This window comes from Panthera uncia (genome assembly GCF_023721935.1).
Source record: "Panthera uncia isolate 11264 chromosome D3 unlocalized genomic scaffold, Puncia_PCG_1.0 HiC_scaffold_8, whole genome shotgun sequence".
Lineage (NCBI taxonomy): Eukaryota > Metazoa > Chordata > Mammalia > Carnivora > Felidae > Panthera > Panthera uncia.
This window is the reverse complement of record NW_026057586.1, coordinates 61,828,455-61,850,906: the sequence shown is the minus strand read 5'-3', so window position 1 is coordinate 61,850,906 and position 22,452 is coordinate 61,828,455.

The following is a 22,452-nucleotide window of genomic DNA, read 5'->3' as shown; positions in this document are numbered from 1 at the left end:
AGAGTCGCCAAAATTAGATAATTCCCCTCTGCCCAAATTAAACCCCTGCAGACATACCAAAATATACTAACCTGGGATTTCAGGCAGGATCTAATAGAGGTGCAGCTAATTAAATTAATTTTCAATTTCCTGTAATGTCAGAAAAGAGAATCTTTTGAAAACTATGAATAATTTGTCAGTAATATTTTGGTTAGTGAAGCAGGAGCTTAATTCAGCTTTCTTTAAAGAGCCCTCTGCTCTCCTCAACTAACGGTAATTGCTATGTAGAATTTGGTCATTCCTCATATGTAATATAGTAGCTACCATTAATTGTACCAAGTCCCACACTAAGTAGATTGTCTTATTTAGTATTCACAATAACTGAGACAGCCAATACTTTCCCATTTTGCAGACAAGAAAGTTGAGGCTATAAAAGATTTCGGTTACTTGTTCCTGGACCACAAAGAGATGGGTTTAAAATTCCTAACTGGCTGGTTACACAAAAAGCCAGGAGTTGAACCATACTGCCACCTACCTACAGTAGCTTTGACATCCAGTTCAGTTAAGCTCAGCCCAGCCACAAGGGACAGGATCTATTCTAGGCCAGGAACTGTGCTGGCGCCTGTAGAGAATGCCCAGGTCCTAGGCTGACAGAGGAGCATTTAGACTACAAGGACAACTTTAGATCTGGCTGCTAGGGTAAACTTTCATTAAATGAGCAGTGAACTAAATATTTAATACAGGTTATCCAAATCTGGCAAGTATATACTTATTAGTTTATATTTCATGTACATGAATGCATACCACACTCATAGCAGCTCAGAAGCTGTGGTGTTGGAGAAACTATTCTTGCCCTCCTGGAGTAGAAAGAAAAATAACTTTTTCCTTCTAAATGAGAAACTGCCCAGGGACAATGAAGAAGAAAATGTTTTTTTCTAAGACCATGAACAATTTGTTCTTCTATTTCACTTGTGCATGATTTCCTTGTGTATAATTTAACCTTTTTAAATTGAGAGCTGAGTTTTAAAATCTTAACCTCAGTTTTATCATTTATGATGAATCTTAGCTCATCTTGCATTGCCTTTTCTTGTCTTCTTTAATTTATAACTAGAAACTGCAGGGCTCTATTTCTATTTCTAGAAAATAGCCATGACAGGAAACTGTCCCTGCATTTTCCACTCAGTCCTCCCTGTATTTGTTTTCCATTTCAGCTGTTCCTTCTCATACCCTTACACACATACACACATACGCACACACACACACACACATTATGGCAATGAGAGAGTTAGAGGCCTTTAGATATATGTTTGCTCTCTGTAAAATTCAACACAATTATGTTAGCTTTACCCTGCCCATTAATAATCCATCACATTCCCTCCAAGGACCCAGACTGAAGCACAGGATACCAGGACTTTGTTTTGCTCAAAATAGTGGATTTTGTGTATTCCCAACACACAGAACTATGCATGACCCTCACTAAGGATTCAAGAGCTATTTGGGGAATGAATGGAGCCTAGTATTGGGATAAAAAAGTAAATAATATTGAAGTAAAATATCACTTTTTACTTGGGCAGAAATCAACTGAAATTGGTTTCAAGTAATGGGATGTGAGAAAAATTCTTTCTCAGTATAAATCCATTACAGTTTACCTGGTGTCGATTATATACCAACAATATTTATTCCATAGAAGGTCAATTATCTAAGGAGACAAAGATAGAAAGGGCAAACATGAGTGTAGAGGCCACTTTTAGGCAAAGAGCCATGGGATATAGAAAGGGCCCACACCGACCACCTGACTGCATACAGACAGGTCCATCAGGGACCCACCGCAAAATATTCATAAGCCCTAACTAACCAATGGGGTACATACAACCAGGCACAGTTACCAAAAAAGGGAAAATTCCATACATCGCCATACCTCCTCATCTTCCCCCTTTTAAAACAACCCTCCACCCACTGCCTCCTTGCATACAGCCTCTCATCTGCAGTCCAGTTCCCCCACACTCCTTCCCTTGCAGTGTATTCAATAAATTTCTATCTGCTTTGTTTTGCCTCAGGTGAATTCTTTCCACCCAATCGGGGACCCCATAGGATCAGGAGAGACACCACAATGAGCAAATGTTGAAAAAAGAGATTCTGAGGGCCCCAACTGACCACAAAATACATATGAATCAGAGAATATAATTTTGTTATTTGGATCTCATGCATAACATTTAGATGAAACTTAAACTATCGAAAATGATCCTTCCTTCTCTTTGTACTTTTTAATTTAAATAAGAAATGGAGAGGAGGAAGTGAGAAAGAGAAGCTTGCATTGCAGATTCTTCTAGGGAAGTGAGAGTCCCAGTCTAGCTAAATACTTAGACCCAAAATCTGTGGATGAGCTCAGCTCCAGGAGACAAGGATTAGTCTCATACTTCTCAATGATGGCATAGGCACGTTTCATCATGTTACTACTCTGCACCATCAAACTGTGTCAGAGTTCAGTCTGTAAACCAGAGATAGTAAGTCCTACCTCACAGGGTCTGTTGTGAGGTTGGCTACATCCCTATGTACATACATATTATTCTCTTTGGGATCCTGCTGTCCCCACTGCTTCCGGACCTACAAATATTACTCTTCTATGGGTAGAGGTTTTATGGAGGAGGAAAAATTATTTTCCCTCTACCCTTCTAGGCTCTTGGCTAAGATACTTCTGTAATAAAAAGACCGATTAACCGGAGGAAAAAAAAAATTTAGTAACGTACCAAACCCCCTGCCCCGACCCCATACATGGGAGAGACCCAGGAAAACTGAGTAACTCTCTAAAAGCCCAAGCCCTGACCTTAAATAACATCTCCAGCTAAAGACAAAAGATGTTGGTAGGGGGAGACCAGTTATGGGATGAGACTTGGAAAAGCAGAGTAAACAAATGTAGGATTGTTATGTATATTTAAGTCCTTGCCATCTCCATTGAGAACAGTTTCTAGAGATTTAGAGTCACCCTTCTCTTCCTAGTACAGAGAGGAGACACCCTAACAAATAGAGATTTGCCTTATACATGTAAATGTCTCTTACAAAAGGGTAACTGCCTGGTTTTCAGAGCCTCTCTCTTGTCTGTTGCCTTAAAAAAATAATCAGTCTAAAATAATTCTTTATGCCAAAGAAGCATATCTTGGGGTAGTATATTCTACTCCCCTTCTGTTTAAAATCACAAAAGACAGAAAGGAAAACGTTTTGCAGACAACTTCTGCTTTCAGCCTTGCTGCAATACTCTTCCTGGGAAAAACAAAAACAGTATCTGTCCTTTCTCCTTGAAGAGAGGGGGGTAGGTAGAGGAAAAGGAAAAATACAGCAAGGGAAAAAAATGTAAATGATTACTTCACAGATGCTCCATCCAGACATGTTCATGTATGGTATCTATACATCAGTTAACAAAAATAATGGGAAAATGGGGCACCTGGTTGGCTCAGTCAGTGGAGTATGTGACTCTTGATCTTGGAGTTGTTAAATTCGAGCCCAACACTGCATGTAGAGAGTACTTAAAAAAATAAAATAAAATCTTTTTTAAAAAATGATGGAACAATTCCTGGGCAATGACATGTGTATTTTCAAACCACTTACAATGATTAAAGTATAGTAAAATCTCCTTAGTATGAAAAGGCTATAGCAGTTCACAGCTTCTGCCTCTTCTGGTGCCCAGGTTGTCTCAAGTAACCCACACCAGGGCAGGGCATCTCAACAGCCTTCAGGATGTGATGTATGATCAAAAGCTGGGTGTAAAGTGGCCACTGTGGCCCCACCCTATTCCATTGCTTTCCTGACATATGGTCCAGGCAGCTCTCTACTAGGGTCTTCATTGTCAAGTTCAACGCTTAGCACAGTACCTGGCCCAAAATGTACTCCATAAATATTAGCTTCCTTTAGTCCTTTTTCTTGCCAGCAAAGACAGGCTCTCTGGTGACTTTATACCCTGACAATTTAGCCATGCTGGAACCATACTTCCCAGAATTCCCCTCCTATGGGGTTCTAGGTGTTGAAATAAATTTCCAGGCCCAAGATGGAGCCACTCCTGCTTTGGGTGCCTCATCAGCAAACGAAAAGCTTAAATAACTTTCGTGTCCCTGTAAATGCAGCATTTGATCCAAAATGCAGTATGTCCAGTCAGCCAGTCCCCAAATGCCAAGCCAACACTGGGCCTTCTCATCCCAAACAAGCCCATCAAATATTTCCCATTTGTCTCTTCTTTTTTCTTTATACTTAATCCTATAAAAGCTTCTTGCCTTTGCCCCATTTTGCAGTTCTTCAAAAGGAAACTGTCCATTTCATGAAATGTTGAAGTTTATTTGTACCATCTAGATTGTCTTCTTTTATCTTTTTTTAAAATACAGGTTAGGGATGCTGTCAGAGGAAGTGAAGCAGTGGCTGGTACCCCTGCCCAGCTGCACAGCTAATGAATTTTTATACATGCATACACCCTTGCACCCACGCAACAGGGTAGCATGGGGCATAACGCACTGTGAAGCCCATTCATATCCCTGACCTGCTCTCTCTTTGTCCCCTTACCCTGGTCCTGTGTCAGATGGCAGTGTGCATAGCCCTTTGGTAGCCTCTTCTACAGGTTGCCTGTGATGTTGAAGTTGAAGGGACAAAAGACAGACATGATTTGTTCGCCTTCATGGGCTTCAGGTTGTCCCTGTATGTGCCAGTCTGTTCCTCTTGCCCACTTCATGGTCGGCTTTCCTGCTTACCTGCCAGGCCTGCCAGCCCCAGATTCAATGGCCTTCCATGTGCTTCTCATGGAAGCCCTGATTCTGTATCACTTACAAAGAGTCTTATGATCTAACCTGACTAAGAATCAGACACCTATGTATCTCCCTATCTTAGCTAGTATTCGGTTGTTTGCAAAGAACATAACCTCCTCTATCTAGCTTTTTTTAAGGAAAGATGTTCCCCCCCCCCCAACAGGCAAACCACTTGAGAAGATATTTTATCAAAAAAGATACTAAATAACCAATAAACCTGTAACGATGTACTCAACTCATTAGGGAAATATTAATTAAAACCATAATGAAATAGCACACCCACTGGAATGGCAAAAATTAAAAAGATTGACAATTTTAAAAGTTAGCAAGGACATAGCACAACTAGAACTCGCTTACATAGCCCACAATTCCACTCCCTGAAGAGCACAGCAAAAATGTGTGTGGATGTCCACCAAAAGGTAAGTACAAGAATATTCATACCAGTTTATTCATTAATATTAAAAAGAAAAGAACTCGAAACAATCCAAATGTCCATCAGTGTATGAAGAATAAATGAACTGTGGTACGCTCATATAATGGGAGATCACACAGCAGTTTCAAAAATTTTAACCTGCTGGCATACAACATGGATGAGTGTCACAGAAACTTATTTGAGTGACAGAAGGTAAGTACAAAAGAATGCTAATGTATGATTTTATTTATGTGAAGCTCCCAAACAGGAGAAGCTAAATGACAGTGATAGAAGTTAGGATAGTGGTTACCTGTGGGTGGTATTAAGTGGGAAGATCCAAAATAGAATCTTCTGGAGGGTAAGGGGTAGATCTGGGTATGGTTGCAAGGGTGTATGCATGTATAAAAATTCATTAGCTGTGCAGTTAAAATCAGTGTATTTTATATATGTGTTATGCACTATAATGGAAAGTTTTGAAAAGGGGGGATTTATTGGATGTAGGAGGCCTTTTGTCAGGTGGGTGACTCAGTAGCAAGACCACCTTTCTCAGACGGGGGGAGCATCAGAGAGGAACTATACCCACTCTACTATCCCCACAAACACCTCACAGACCTTCCCCCTGCCATACAGAAGGTCTCGACTCATTTCTCCTGACTGAATGTCTAGCTGGTGCTGAAGAAAACATGAGGCTCATTCACCCATAAGACATGTTAACATGGGCATGAAGGCAAGAGCCTGTATCTGATAGCATGTTTCCATCAATAAGGCAATGCCCCATGGAAGCTTCTATAATGTTCTTTTATAACCTGTTCTACCTGGAGAGTTGGGAACATATGACGGGACTTGAGGTCTGGATTATGGACCCCATTCTCAGGGGGTTCTCTGCTCCAACCAATTCAATCCATCAGATTCAAGAACTAGGCATTCCGTTTAATTTCAGCTTAAATCATAAATTGGCTGTCCGTTACATAGCAATGATTTCATGAAATATTAAAAGTAAAAAAAACAAAGTGCTACATAAAAATATATACATATGTGGATATATGTCAACACAGCTGGTATATATGTGCATTTACATTCTGATATATGTGCATGTGTATATAAATATTGCTATTATTGCATCCATATCCATAACACACATACATACACACATTCTGAATCTACACGTCTATATACTCTCTTTAGCACATTTTTCCTGAAGTGCCATCCCATCTTTTTTCTTATGTATGAAGTACGAATCCCAGTCCACAAACCCAGATGTGCAACAATGTAATTTTATTTTCTACTACTCCATATAATTTCTGACCCTAAGAGTCCATTCTACAGAGCTGGTGGGAAACTTAACCCCAGTCCTTGGAGCCACCCTCTCTCCGAATTTTGGCACCACGCTTGGGTATTTGGGAATGGTGGGACTGGGGGCGGGGGGCACAAATATTTCCATTGTGCCATCCATTGTTGCCATTTGTGTGGCCACCTGAGATGCAGCAGCTTACCACTCCTGTCCCTTGGACACAGACATCTTTCTTGCTCCTGCCTACAATTCCATTTGCTTCTAGAAGTTCTTTGATTTGATCCTAGAAGCACTTTGTCTTCATCCACAAATCCTTCTCCTTTTTACCTCCCTAGGCATCCCCTGAGCTCTACTAGAAGCCTAGGATTTTTGAAAATCAGAAGCCAGGAAAACCCAGGCTATTCCGTTTTCAACCTACCACCTGTCTTGCTAATCCATTGAAGTACAAGGCAAGTTACTTGCTTGAATGGAGGAGAAAAGAAAGAAGAAAATAGGGGAACATGTTTATTGAAGGTGTGGGGGACAGAACAACCCTCCCCCCCACACACACAATGTTCCTCTGTGCCTTGGTGGAACCTTTGAATAGAAAGATGTGATGCCTTTGGTATTGGGTTACTTTATACTTTCAGATAGGGAAGTTGTCCAGGGGTACCCAACCTAATCACATGAGCCCTTGAAAAACAGCTTCCTCTGGCTGGAGGCAGAAAAGGAAGGCAGAGATTCAAAGCATTGAGAGCTATTCCATGGCTCGCCTGGATGGCTCAAGTGGGTAAGCAGCCAACTCTTGACTTGGGCTCCAGTCATGATCTCAGTATTCATGGGATGGAGCCCCACATCAAACTCTGCACTCGCAGCACAGAGCCTGCTTGGGATTCTCTCTCTCCCTCTCCCTCTGCCTCTCGCCCATTCATGTGTGCGTACTCTCTCTCTCTCTCTCTCTCTCAAAATAAATAAACATTCAAAAAAAAAAAAGCATTGCGAGCTATTCCAAGTGAGAAGCATCTCCAGTGCCACCTTTGAAGATGGAGGGGGCCACATGGTAAGGGGTGTGGGAGACCTCTGGGAACTGAGTGAAGCCCCTGCTGATAGCCAGCCAGGATATGGATCCTACAGCCACAGGAAGGGAATTCTGCCTTAATCATGTGAGCGTGGAAGAGGTTCTCAAGTCTCAGATAAGAACCCCACCCAGCTAATACCTTAATTGCCTCATATGAGACCCTGAGTGGAAAACCAGCTGCACCGGGTCTGGAATTCTGACCTGCAAGCTTATCAGTGGGTATTGTTTTAAGTCACTAAATTTGTGGTTAATTTGTTACTTGGCAACTTAAAACTAATGTAGTAAGTTAAAATACAAAAACATTGTCCAATCAAATGTGTTTTGTCCTGCGTGGTCCTACCCCCTGTTAACAATCATTTCTCAAACGGAAAAGAAGGATGGTTGAAGGGGCTGAGTATGTAGCTACCAGACACCAAGCTCTTATGGACACTAAACGAGCTTCTGGAACAGCTCTGGCGAACTCCCAAAGACCCAATACATTTCTGGGTCAGAAATCAGAGCCAGATTCAGATGTAAGGACAAGCCGAGGACTGATGCAGAAAGCAATATTTTAAAATCTCACCATTTCAGGGCACCTGGATAGCTCAGTCAGTTAAGTGTCCGACTTCGGCTCACGTAATGAACTCACAGTTCGGGAGTTTGAGTCCCACATTGGGCTCTGTGCCAACAGCTTGGAGCCTGGAGCCTGCTTCGGATTCTGTGTCTCCCTCTCTCTCTGCCCCTCCCCACTCATGCTCTGTCTCTTGCTCTCTCTCAAAAATAAATAAACAGAAAAAAATTTTAATAATAAATATATGAATAAAATAAAATCTCACCATTTCAGGGGTACCTGGCTGGCTCTGTTGGTAGAGCATTGGACTCTTGATCTCAGGGTCATAAGTTCAAGCCTACATTGGGCATAGAGCTTACTTAAATAAAGCAAAAATGGGGGGGGCACAGTGGTAGTTTAGTCAGTTAAGTGACCGACTTTTGATTTCGGCTCAGGTCATGATCTTGTGGTTCATGAGATTGAGCACCAAGTTGGGCTCTGCACTGACAGTGCAGCAGAGCCTGCTTGGAATTCTCTCTCTCTCCTTTGCTCTCTGCCCCTCACCCCCCCCCCCCAAATAATTAAATAAACATTATTTTTAAAATGTTAGAAGAAATAAAAAATAAATAAAAATATCATCATTCCATGCAAACTGGTGCAGCCACTCTGGAAAACAGTATGGAGGTTCCTCAAAAAACTAAAAATAGAACTACCCTCTGACCCAGCAATTGCACTACTAGGTATTTATCCAAGGGATACAGGTATGCTGTTTTAAAGGGACACATGCACCCCAACGTTTATAGCAGCACTATCAACAATAGCCAAAGTATGGAAAGAGCCCAAATGTCCATCAATGGATGAATGGAAAAGATGTGGTATATATATACAATAGAGTATTACTCAGAATCAAAAAGAATGAAATCTTGCCATTTGCAACTACGTGGATGGAACTGGAGGATATTATGCTAAGTGAAATTAGTCAGAGAAAGACAAGTATCATATGACTTCACTCATATGAGGACTTTAAGAGACAAAACAGAGAACATAAGGGAAGGGAAGCAAAAATAATATAAAAACAGGGAGGGGGACAAAACATAAGAGACTCTTAAATATGAAGAACAAACAGAGGGTTACTGGAGGGGTTGTGGGAGGGGGGATGAGCCAAATGGGTAAGAGGCATTAAGGAATCTACTCCTGAAATCATTGTTGCACTATATGCTAACTGGATGTAAATTTAAAAAAGAAAAAAAAATCTCATCATTCCATTTAAGACCCTTATAAAAAGGAGAAAACATCATCAGGAAACCCAGCTCTGCCATTGGCTAGCTGTGCAGATGTGAGCAAGTTACTTTACCTCTCTAAGCTACAATGCTTCTTTTAGAAAATGAGAGACTCAGACTAGATGATCTCAGAGGTCCCTTAAGACCTTTCACGCTTTCATTCAACAAATATTGGTTGAGGTCCTCCTATGTGCCAGGCCCTGAACCAGGCACTGGGACTGCAGCTATGAATCGAAGTCTATTCACTGGACTCAAATTTCCCATAGGAGTATTTGACAGCTCAGGAAAAAGAGGGCTCCTATTTAAAAAAACAAAACAAACAAACAAACAAAAAAAAAAAACCTGGGTGTTTTAGGCTGCTCCAGCTCTCACTATCTTCATCCTGTCTTTTCCAGGTGAAATCTCAGGTCAGGCCCACCCCACCACGGCCATGGTGGCTTCATCCACCAAAAACACTGGAAAGCCAAAATGGGTAAGTGTGATTTGGAAGAGCAAGGACTGTGAGAAATGGTAGAAACTCAACTCATTCTGTTTTAGCTGTTTTGGGCAAGAACCTCCCTTCAGTTCACTTGGCCACTGAAGGAGTGATTAAAAAACATTTAGAATCAAGGCCAACCCTTGATTAGGCCAAAAATGTTAAGCAGGCAACTTGTTCTCAGCTAGCTGCCAACTAATCTCAATTAAAGAAGGAGCCAATAGCTTGACATTTTTATAAAATGTTAAAATCCCTGGGGAAGTGCCCTGAAGGTAAACCAGTCTCAGAAATCTCTCAACTACATTCTTGCCAAGTGGTTTTCAAACTGTCCTCAAACTCACTGCTTTCTTGGGCAACCCTGTGGCCCATGCTGAGCTTTGGAAAGCTGGGTCTTGCATTGAGCTGAGACCAGGGTCCAAGCAGGCTTCTTCCCATTTCCCTGGCTCTTTGTGCCCAAGCAAGAGGACATCCTCTCTTTCCTGCCTGCCATGCTTTCCTTCTCCAGGCAGCAGTGGTTCTTCCAATCATCTCTTGTGTGCTGTGGCCTTGGGTTTCCTCATCACCCTGGCCACTCTTCTCCAGACATTCCTGGCTGATCAGCTCCCTCCTGCAGTCTGGTGCCCAAAACCCAGCCCAATGTCATGTCTGGCTTTCACCAGTTAGGTCAGGTTGGTCACCTTCTTGGATATGGTAGTCTGGTTAGTGCAAACTGATATCTGTGAATTCATTTTAGCCACCAATTGCAAATAGCCTACGACTAAGCATCTAAAACCTCAAAGTTCTTTTTCAACAGGGTTCTTTTGATAGCAAATGATAAGACATTTGAAAAAGGAAAGTGACACTGAAAATGGAATTTTGGGCTCACTTTATCTGTGAATTTCAAGTGTCAGATGAAGTTTTAGGCAGGTCTGAAGCCAGGTCTTCAAGGAAAATGTCATGGTTCCGTCTGTCTCTCTCCATGCCACACTCCCTCTCTACTGCTTCAGTTGGGTCTGATTCTCAGTTAAAGCCTCCCCATAGTGTAGCAGTGGCCCCCAGTTGCTGCAGCATACCATCCTGTCAGCAGTTTCACAGCCCCAGTGAAAAACTACATCCAAGGTCCTAGGAGAACTCTAGCCTGGCTGACCACATGTTCACCCAAGATCAAATTACCAAAGCAGGAAAATGGGGTGCACTAATTGGTCAGGGCTAAGTTTTGTATTCACCCTTGTGTAATGGGCTCCACAGAGAAAAGAGTGTTTCTAAGACCAAATGAAGACAGAAGGAGCACTGCTTAGTCAAGAACAATAAATAGCCTGGGTGGCTCAGTAGGTTAAGCGTCTGACTCTTGTTATTGGCTCAGGTCATGTTCTCACTGTCTGTGAGATCAAGCCCCAAGTTGGGCTCTGCGCTGGGCGTGGAGCCTGCTTAGGATTCTCTCTCCCTCTCTCTCTGCCCCTTCCCCACTTGCTCATGCACTCTGTCTCTCTCTCTCTCTCTCAAAAAAAGCCAGTAAACATTCACTCTAGCCATGTCAGCCATATTCAAACCTTGCCCCCCACCCCGCACCTGTCCCAGGCATGGAATCAGCACCAAGCTCAGTGCCTGTGCAGAGCAGTAACAGCCCTCTCAACATAGGTGATACTGTATGCTGCTTTGTAACCTTCTTTGTTTCATTTAACATTATAGTGTAAGCATTTCCTCAAGTTATTAAGACTTCTTTATGACATATTTTAAGACACTGGTTACTATTTCATGGATGTACCATAATTTGTCTAACTATTCCTCTATTGTTAGAGAATCATGTTTCTTTCTTTCTTTGTGTGTGTGTGCCTATAAATAATATACACCAATATGAACATTTTTTACACCTTTTTTCATAATTCCTGATTATTTCTCTAGAAGGTGTTCTTAGAAGTTGAATAAATGTGTCAAAGAGTATTTCAAAGTTATTCTTGATGCATATTACCAAATCATTTTCCAGAAAGATTATACCAATTTATATACGTATGGGGACAGTAGTAAGTGGTAACTTTAACCTGAAAACAAACCACAATGTATAAATAAGGTCTTGGTTAGCTCAGAGACTGAAACTTTCTGTAAATTATATGCCTGAAGAAAGTGGCTAGCCATGTCCAGATTAAATCTGGGGGACCGTGAGCTGGGGATTTCTTGAATTTCTCAGGGATTTCTTGTAGTTGGCAAAGTTTGCATCAGCCACCCCAGCATCACAGTCTTGTCCCCTGTGTCACTCTCCCTACATGCCTCACCCATTTCCCCATCCATGCCCTTTCTAGAAAAAGCACTAACAACATCATTCACACTAAATGGCTGTAAGGTTTAATCCAGGGAGACTAATTAACATGAAATGAAGTTAAATGAATTAATTCCTCATTATGACCTTTCAGACATCAGTAAGCTGACTGGAAATATTCTTGGATAAACCTCCTTATGTCCCTGTAATCACACAGAGTAAGCAGCTGCCTTTCCAAACCAGTCTTAAAACTCATCTTAGTCCTGGGGGTGCCTGGGTGGCTCAGTCGTTTGGGCGTCTGACTTAGGCTAAGGTCATGATCTCGCGGTTTGTGAGTTCGAGCCCCGCATTGGGCTCTGTGCTGACAGCTCAGAGTCTGAAGCCTGCTTCGGATTCTGTGTCTCCTCCTCTCTCTGCCTCTCCCCTGCTCATGCTCTATCTCTCTCTGTCTCTCAATAACAAATAAATGTTAAGAAAAAATTAAAAAAAAAAACTCATCTTAGTCTTATATATGCTCAAGGACCCAGTGAATTGTAGGCTGAGTGGGTGATGTGTCAATGCCCAACAGTGTATTATGTATAGTATATCAAAGTATCGACAGGACATTAAGCATTAGAAATTCTGATAATAATCTTTGTTGTACCAGAGGAAGAAATAGACCAATTATGTTAAAATAATTCTGTGCCAGTTACTGTTTATTGAGCACATATGAGCACACAGGCACCATGCTAAGAAGTTACATATTTATTTCATCCTTAAAAGTAAACCTTCGGTCTCACGTATATTAAATGATGTGCGCACATCATACAACCACTGCATCCGGCATCTGAATCCCAGGCCCACATCTTCCTGCCACATCTCCACATCTTGAAATTGGCTGCCCACAGTGGTTACCTGTCCTGGCCTCTCTAACATTAAAATATCACATGAGGACACACATGTCCTCCTACTAATGTAGTATAACGTTATTAAATGAAAAAAATAGTTGAAGCTAATAAAATTGCTTTAAATTAATGAAACCACTATAGTGAAATTATAATGAAACCACTATAGATGCTTTAATATTGGTCATTCATAATGAGTAAAGTGTCTAACTCTTGATCATTGATGGCAACAAGAGCATCTTCCTCTGAACAACATCATGTGAAGTTAAGGCTGCAAATCCAGTCCTCTTTTAGAGTTATTTGCCCTCCCTGTCTTTGTCCTTATACCTAGTGGTGGACATGGACAGTGCCTGGTGATCATAACCATGTGAGGACGTTGCTGTCATTAGGCTTCCTTCAATCCCACCCCTTTCAGAAAGCCTGACATATCCTACTTTCCCTGGAAGCTTGCCCTCCACCTTCTTCCCCTTACCCCCCTCCTGTCACAATCACTACCACTGTTTCACACTTTTCCTCAGCTGTGTCAGGGGAAAAGTTTGAAGACTAACAGTAATATTAAAAATACCTACACTTGGGGCGCCTGGGTGGCTCGGTCGGTTAAACGTCCGACTTCGGCTCAGGTCATGATCTCACAGTCCGTGAGTTCGAGCCCTGCGTCGGGCTCTGTGCTGACAGCTCAGAGCCTGGAGTCTGTTTCAGATTCTGTGTCTCCCTCTCTCTGACCCTCCCCTCTTCATGCTCTGTCTCTCTCTGTCTCAAAAATAAATAAATGTTAAAAAAAATTAAAAAAAAAAGTACCTACACTTGGGGGCGCCTGGGTGGCTCAGTCGGTTGAGCGCCCGACTTCGGCTCAGGTCATGATCTCATAGTCAGTGAGTTCGGGCCCTGCATCGGGCTCTGTGCTGACAGCTCGGGGCCTGGAGCCTGCTTTGGATTCTGTGTCTCCCTCTCTCTCTGCTCCTCCCCTGCTCACACTGTCTCTCTCTCAAAAATGGGTAAAGATTTTTTAAAAATGTTTTTTTTTAAATAAAAAAAAATACCTAAACTTGGGGCACTTGGGTGGCTCAGTTGGTTAAGGTCTGACTTTGGCTCAGGTCATGATCTCACGGTTCATGAATTCAAGCCCCACACCTGACTCACTACTGTCAGCACAGAGCCTGCTTCGGATCCTCTGTCCCCTTCTCTCTGCCCCCCCCCCACCGCCTCAAAAATAAATAAACATTTTTAAAAAGTGCCTAAACTGTATAAATGTTTCATATTTTTAATGCCCACTCATTCTATCACTTTTTCCATCCAGCAAACTTGGCAACTACCTCCTATGAATTGAAGTCAAAACTTCAATGACATGTCTCATTTGAACTTCATTACTTTAAAAGGTATGATTTGGAAGATTTCACACAAAAAAATTTACATTTCTGCCTCTCCTGGAAAATGAGAAGGCCTAGCTCTTCAGCCCTGCATCCCCACCAGGTAACCTGGAATTGACAGCAGTATCTTGTGGGTGGTGTGGGCAGGCGTCCTCACTCACTCTCCTGCTCAGATTTGAAGGGGGAGTGATATGGCATGATTCAATTTTAAAAAGTTTACCCTGGCTGGATGATGGACTTAGTTTGGATAGACACTCAGGTGGATGCACCCAGAATCTGATTGCTTCTCGGCACCCCACCACCTTCTTAGTATAAGCCACCAATCTCTCCCACCTAAACAATTATAACAGCCCCTTAACTTCCCTGTTCTGTGGTCTCTTCTCACAGGCAACCTGAATGGTACCTGATGAGAATGTACTCAAAACCTCCAATGGCTCCCATCTAACTTGGAATCCAACCCAAAGTCTTTCCCAGAGTCTACATAGCCTCTGCTCACCTCTCTGGCCTCTCCTCTCACCTTCTCCTGTGCTCCTGGCACATTCTGGCCTCCCTGTAGCTTTCCAGCAAGCCAAATGCTCTCCTCCTACCATTCACCTTTGCATGCACTGTTCCAGTCTTGCTATCTTCTTGTCCTAGAGTTCAGCTGCCCGACAACTTCCCAACCCTGGCTGTCTGCTTCTGTTGCTTCATTCCCCTGCCAACTGAGATTGAACAGGATCCCATATCACTCCTGTCCTTCACCATTGCTCCACCTCTCTGTTCTGTTTCATTCTTCACACATTACTAACAGGATGTCTGTTTGATATCAGTCTCTGCCCTTGGCAAAATCTGCACTAAGAGTCTACTGCTGTGCCACAGAACCCAACACAGACACAGCACATGGGTGTGCACGGCAACTACTGTGGAGAGAGTGGCTGAGAAATGGTCCACAGCAGGGCTGTCTTGTGAGGCTAAAGGCAAGATCATGGGGATGTGGCCAAGGTAGTGTGGTGGACATGGAACAAGAAGCACTATCTGGAAGCTCTGCAGGACAACAGTGGTAATGGGCCTCAGAATGCCCTCCAGTCCTCTGATTTGGACAGCCACATGGAAGACGGTTGCATTCATCCAGAAGAGTCACCAGGAGCTATCAGGCTGGAGGGAAGGCTGTGAATTTGCATTTAGACATCAGACATTGTGTGGGAAGTACAAGATATAAAGATGCCAGAAGATGGACTTTCTACAGTTGCTCTGAGATCTATCTGTTTAGTACAAAGGACATGAGAATCCATTGCTAACAGAGGAGTTAGATGCTCTGGATTTGGGCTGGTAGCCTCTTTTTTCTGTATCAAGCAGCACCTGGCAGCAAAAGATGAGGAACACTAACCAAAGGGACTCTCCACACCTAGTAACCCTACTACCTACAGGCTGTTGAACTCAGGGTAGGACAAGAGGGCTCCAAGAAGCAACTGACTGACTCATCGATACAACTGTGTCCTTTAATAAAGTGAAGACTGGCTTTCTTTAAAATCTGAGGGCATCACTTTTTTTGACAGAAATCAGTTCAAAACCTTTATATGACCACTGCAGCTTAATGGCAGGGGCAGCATTATGGGATTTGAAAAGTGGTATAAAAGCAGGGAGAATGAAGCCTCCCAGCTGTCAGGACAGCCTAATGGAGACATTGATATCTGGCTGCATGGGAATTCTAGGGCCTTCTAGAAAATTTAGCACAGTGGAACTAGAAGGATATTCTTTCACACAGTCCTGAAGATTTGTTGCCCTAGATGTAGAAAGAGATTAAAAATGAAAGTAAAGCATTGGCTCACAAAGCAGGCTTGGGAGTGAAGTAAACGGCTAGAGTCCAGACACATGGCTACCATGAAAGATTAAACACAGAAGGCGCCACAGGTACAGGCAAATTACCTCCCCCCCGCCCCACCACCACCGGTGAAGCCAGGATTCTGGTAACTAGGGACTTGTTTACAGTATAAAATAACTGAGAGAGTCCTCCTCAATTAAGGAGGAGGAGAGAGAAAGAGAAGAAGAAAAAAGCTTCATATTTTCAGAGATTAAATCCTTCCCATAGACCACAAAAGGGAGACCAATTACAGGAAAATTTTGTTTTAATGGGCACTCTGTTTGAATATTATCACTATTGACTATGAGTAATTCTGTTTTAGTATGTGTGAGTTAAAACCTCTGCTTTTTCAGACAAGAGTACTTTCTGCCAATGAGCTGTGACTTAAAGCTGTATGATTTGTGTAAATGTGTTGTAATTAATTGAGCTTTAAAAATTGACTTTGAGGGGTGAAGGTCTTGGAAATGGATGCTAGCTTGGAAAAAGGCACCTTCTAAGAGGTGATAAAAGATATTTAACTGACACGAAGCTCCTCTAAATTTATTTTGGTGGAGGCAATTAAAAAAAATCTGTGTATGTTTGAAAAAGACAAAATTTAATTTAAAAATATCTTAACATTAGAACAAAATAAAGACTGGCTTGGGAAAGTTAGAGTTGAATGAGAAACATCAGCACGAACTCATGTATTTTAAAGGGATTCTAATTCTATCACTAACAGTGTAACTGGGCAGCCCCACCCCCCAGGGCGTAATCGCAGTTTACAGGCTATAAGCCCCAAGGCCTACATCTTTGTCTGTATTACCTTCCCCACAAATAAGGCTCAAAAATCCTTGAAAGATCATTAAATTTGTGTTAAGGGTGGCAAAAATCAAGATGGGCCCAAGACACTTGCCAGAGAATGTTTTCTAAACTGTTTTGAGATATTGCTAAATAAAACAAAGAACCCACACTAACCATACTGCATTGCTTTTTCAAAAAGAAAGTACCCATTATAGTTAACTGAAGCATGTTAAGGCTGTGAAAAGCCATGAGATTTGTGTGAGACATATACTCAAATTCTGATCACCTAAGTTGACAATCTTAAATCATATTCAAGAATATAGGGGCACCTGGGCAGCTCAGTCCATAGAGCATGCAACCCTTGATCTCAGGGTCATGGATTCAAGCCCCATGTTGGGGGTAGAGATTCCTTTTTTAAGAAAGAATATAGGGTGCCTGGGTGGCTCAGTTGGTTAAGGATCTGATTCTTGGTTTCAGCTCAGGTCATGATCTCGCAGTTCATGAGTTTGAGCCCCACCTTGGGCTTCATGCTGTTGTGGAGCCTGCTTGCAATTCTCTCTCTCCCTCTTTCTCTCTGCCCCTCCCTTGATCACTCTCTCTCTCTCTCTCAAAGTAAATAAATAAGCTTAAAAAATAGTTTAAAGAATATAAAGGTATGATTACAGTAAACTTAAAAAATAACCATTGTTTATGTCCTTTCTTAATCTTAAGGTAAACTGAATTAATTACATGTTGGCAATGTAGGGATGCAGTTATCCAAAAACGAAGGCAAGCACAAGTGTACAAAATGGTATCTAAATGAAACTTTTATAAACAATTTTGAAAACTGAACTCTAGTAATTATGCTCTTTGGTATTTACCCAGTACACATACATATTTATAGCAGCTTTATTTATAAGTGCCCAAACTTGGAAGAAACCAAGATGTCCCTCAGTAGGTGAATAAATAAATGAACTATGGTACATCCAAACAATGGAACATTATTTAATAATTAATAAAAAGACCTACCAAGTCTTGAAAAGACATGGAAGAACCCCAAATGCATATTGTTAACTAAAAGAAGCAAATCTGAAAAGGCTACATACGATATGATTCCAAGTATCTGACATTCTGGAAAAAGCAAAAAAAGTAAAAAAGTCAGTGCTCTGGGGAGAGAGGGATGAATAGGTAGAGTATGGGGGATTTTTAGGGCAGTGAAACTATTCTATGTGAATAGACATTGTAATGGTTGATACATGTCATTATACATTTGTAAAAGCCCACAGAATGTACAACACCTGTTATGCCCAGAATTCGTGATCCCCAAAGACCACCAGGGAGCCAAGTCTGATGCAAAAGCAAAGAGCCTTTATTTGAGCTAGCTCGAGCTCAATCCCCTACCTGCACCAACACAGTGGTGAGATACCGGGGAGAGAGAGCGACTTTCAAAAGCACAAAGGTTTTATTGGGGTCTAGGGGCAGTTGGTGAGGTAATGGCCATGGCCTCAGCCAATTGGCTGGGGAAGGGTCGGAGTCCTGTTACGCAGGTGGCCGAGTGTTTTGATCGGGAAGTCTGAACGGGTGAGCGGGAGGTTACTCAAGGGGAGGAGGCATGGTCAAGGTGAAGGACACAGAACAAGATGGAGTTGGCTGGCGTAGGCCTGCATTTTCACACCAAGAGTGAACCTTAATGTAAATTATGGACTTTAGTTAATAAGAAAGTATCAGTATTGACTCACCAATATTGTATCAGGACACGTGGGTGGCTCAGTCAGTTGGGCATCTGACTTGATTTCAGGTCAGGTCATTATCTCACGAGCCATGACATCAAGCCCCGAGTTGGGCTCTGCCCTGAGAGCATGGAGCCTGCTTAGGATTCATTCTCTCCTTCTCTCTTTCTGCCCCTCCCCCACTCATCCTCTCTCTCTCTCTCTCTCTCTTTCTCTTTCTCTCTCTCTCTCAAAAATAAATAAACATTTTTAAAGGTTTTTTTAAATGTTTATTTATTTTTGAGAGAGAGAGAGAGACTGAGCACAAGGAGCAGGCAAGGGGCAGAGAGAGAAGGAGACACAGAATCTAAAGCAGGCTCCAGGCTCTGAGCTGTCAGCACAGAGCCTGACACAGGGCTCACACTCACGAACTGCGAGATCATGACCTGAGCTGAAGTCAGACACTTAACCGACTGAGCCACCCAAGTGCCCCAACATTTTTTAAAAAGCTTCAAAGAAAGAAACAATACTGTATCATAATAACACAAAATGTCAATAATAAAATAAATGGAGGAAAGAAGGTGAGAAAATATATGAGAATCCACTATACTTTCCACTCAATTTTTCTGTAAATCCAAAACTGCTCAAAACTGAAGTTTATTAGTCAAAATAAAACTGCTAGTTTCTTGCCTACCCACTTCATAAAATGGAGTCTCCAATAGGAGAATAAGCCAATATCTTTATTACCACACACAGCTAGAAATTAAGATTGGTTCAACAACAAAGGTTTATCTATGCATCACAGGTGCAATAGACTCAAAAGATGGTCATCAAAGCAATCTCTAAGCTAAACCCAGGTACGTGTCCAACAAAATCAACATTCTTAATAGTTATTTTATGTTTGGCTCATTAATTATATTGCCATATTTGTTGCTTCAATTATCAAATTCAACCTGTTACAAAGTTAGTAGTACATATACTTTAAAAACTAGTTTGTAGGACAAGGGATTTGGGCTTCCAGTTAAGCATAGTAGATTAGCCTTGTGCTTTTATTGCTCCCCCTTCGAAAGTCCTGCTGAAGTGATAATAAAAGATTAGAAAAAGTGCAAACCTACAAGGTGTGAAACAAAGAGACCAGCTCAGTGCATCTCAGTGGATTTTTGGAGAATAGAAAGGAGATGAAGCTTAGAAAAACACCGCAGAGATGGGTAGATCATTCAGTGAGTCAATTTGTTGCAAAAACCTGTGAGGAATGGCAGGGGACAGTGAATGGGTAGGTGTGAGACTGGGAACAGGAGCATGTGTAGAGAGTGATTTAACTACTGAGTCCCCTTTCCCACCCTGAGTAGCCAAGAGACCTTCCTCCTTCAACTCCCTCCTTAGAGGCCAAGCGTTATTCTCCAGAGACGTCATACCCCATGTGTGGGCACTAGACTAGAGGCAATAAGTGAAACAAGGAAGCATGATGATAAAAGTAGAGAGATGAAGTGCCCAACTGTGTGGCCCCTGACACTTCTTTCTGACCTGTTCTCAATCATTAATTCAACAAATATTTATTCAGTGCAACTTTGTGCCAGATACTTTTTTAGGGGATTCAACAGTGAACCAAACAGGCAAGTTCCTGATCCCATGGAGCTGGCATTCTGATAGGGCAGACAGGCAATAAAAAATATATCAAAAAATGTATATATTTTTATTTTTAAAAATTTTTTAATGTTTTTATTCATTTTTGAGAGAGAGAGAGAGGGAAAGCATGAGTGGGGGAGGGGCAGAGAGAGAGGGAGACATAGAATCCAAAGCGGGCTCTAGGCTCCAAGCTGACAGCACAGAGCCCAACACGGGGCTCAAACTCACAAATCGTGAGATCATGACCTGAGTCAAAGTTGGATGCTTAACCAACTAAGCCACCCAGGTGCCCCTATTATTATTATTTTTAATACAATTTATTGTCAAGTTAGCTAACATACAGCATATACAGTGTGCTCTTGGCTTTGGGGGTAGATTCCCATGATTCATCACTTGCATACAATACCCAGTGCCTATCCCAATGAGTGCTCTCCTCAATGCCCATCATCCATTTTCCCCTCTCCTTTGCCCCCCCCCATCAACCCTCAGTTTGTTCTCTGAATTTAAGAGTCTGTTATGGTTTGCCTTTGTTTCTGTTCGAAACTATTTTCCCCCTTCCTTCCCCCATGGTCTTCTGTTAAGTTTCTCAAGTTCCACATATGAGTGAAAACATATGATAGCTGTCTTTCTCTGACTGACTTATTTCACTTAGCATAATACCCTCCAGTTCCATCCATGTTGTTGCAAATGGCAGGATTTCATTTTTTCTCATTGCCAAGTAGTATTCCATTGTATATATAAACCACATCTTCTTTATCCATTCATCAGTTGATGGACATTTGGGCTCTAAAAACTGAACCAAAAGTGAAAGGCAGCTGACAGAATGGGAGAAGATATTTTCAAATGACATATCGGATAAAGGGTTAGTATCCAAAATTCATAAAGAACTTACCAAACTCAACACCCAGAAAACAAATAATCAAGTGAAGAAATGAGCAGAACACATGAATAGACATTTTTCCAAAGAAGACATCCAGATGGCCAACAGACACATGATAAGATGCTCAACATCACTCATTATCAGGGAAATACAAATAAAAACCATACTGAGATAACCACCTCATACCAGTCAGAGTGGCTAAAATGAACAACTCAGGAAACTACAGATGCTGGCGAGGATGTGGAGAAACAAGAACCCTCTTGCACTGTTAGTGGGAATACAAACTGGTGTAGCCACTCTGGAAAACAGTGTGGAGGTTCCTCAAAAAATTGAAAATAGAATTACCCTACGACCCAGCAATAGCACTACTAGGAATTTATCCAAAGGATACAGAAATGCTGATTCATAGGGGCACATGTACCCCAGTGTTTATAGCAGCACTTTCAACAATAGCCAAATTATGGAAAGAAATGTATATTAAAAGTACAAGTAATACTTGATGAAAACTGTAATAGAATAATGGGACAGAGTGGCAGGACTCTGCTTTTGAAGGGTAGTCAGAAGAGGATGTCAGAGGATGTGACACAGAAGCAGAGACTTGAATGCAATGAAGGCCCCACCAGAGAGTTGAGATAAGAGTTCCAGGCACCAAGTACAAAGGCCATGAGACAGACGCATGCATGGCTTGCTCCGTGTACACTAAGGAGGCCAGTGGGTGCCTGACATGCAGTGGATGAGGTGGGAGAGATCCTATAGAGGTTCAAGATGATGAGAATATAAGATGGATCCTAAGAGAGACTGAGAAATCACTAGAAGAATCTGAACATATCTGCAGTCCATTTTAAATAACTCTAGATGCTGTGTGGAAAACAGATGAAGGGAAGATGGTGGAGGTGGCCAGACCTATCGGGGGCTATCACAGAGCACCAATACCAGATTCCCATTACCACTAGCATACCAGTAGGAGGGAAGAAGATCTCTTTTGGTGCCAACAAATAGCCTCCGAGAAAAACTCTACCTACCAGCACCGGGTCTGATGTTGAAAGGTGCTAGAGTCCTGGTCATACCCCAAAGCTGTCCCCCAGGACACTGGACAAAAAGATCCCCCCACATGTATACACAGAGCTTCCAGTTCCCATTTTTTCTTAATTTTTCTAATTTTTTTTTTAATTACGTATTTATTTTGAGACAGAGAGAGAGAGGAGGAGAGGCTGGCAGAGAGAAAAAAGGAGAGAATCCCAAGCAGGCTCCTCATTGTCAGCACAGAACCCGATGTGGGGCTCAAACCCACGAACTGGGAGATCATGACCTGAGCGAATTCAAGAGTCGGATGCTTAACCAACTGAG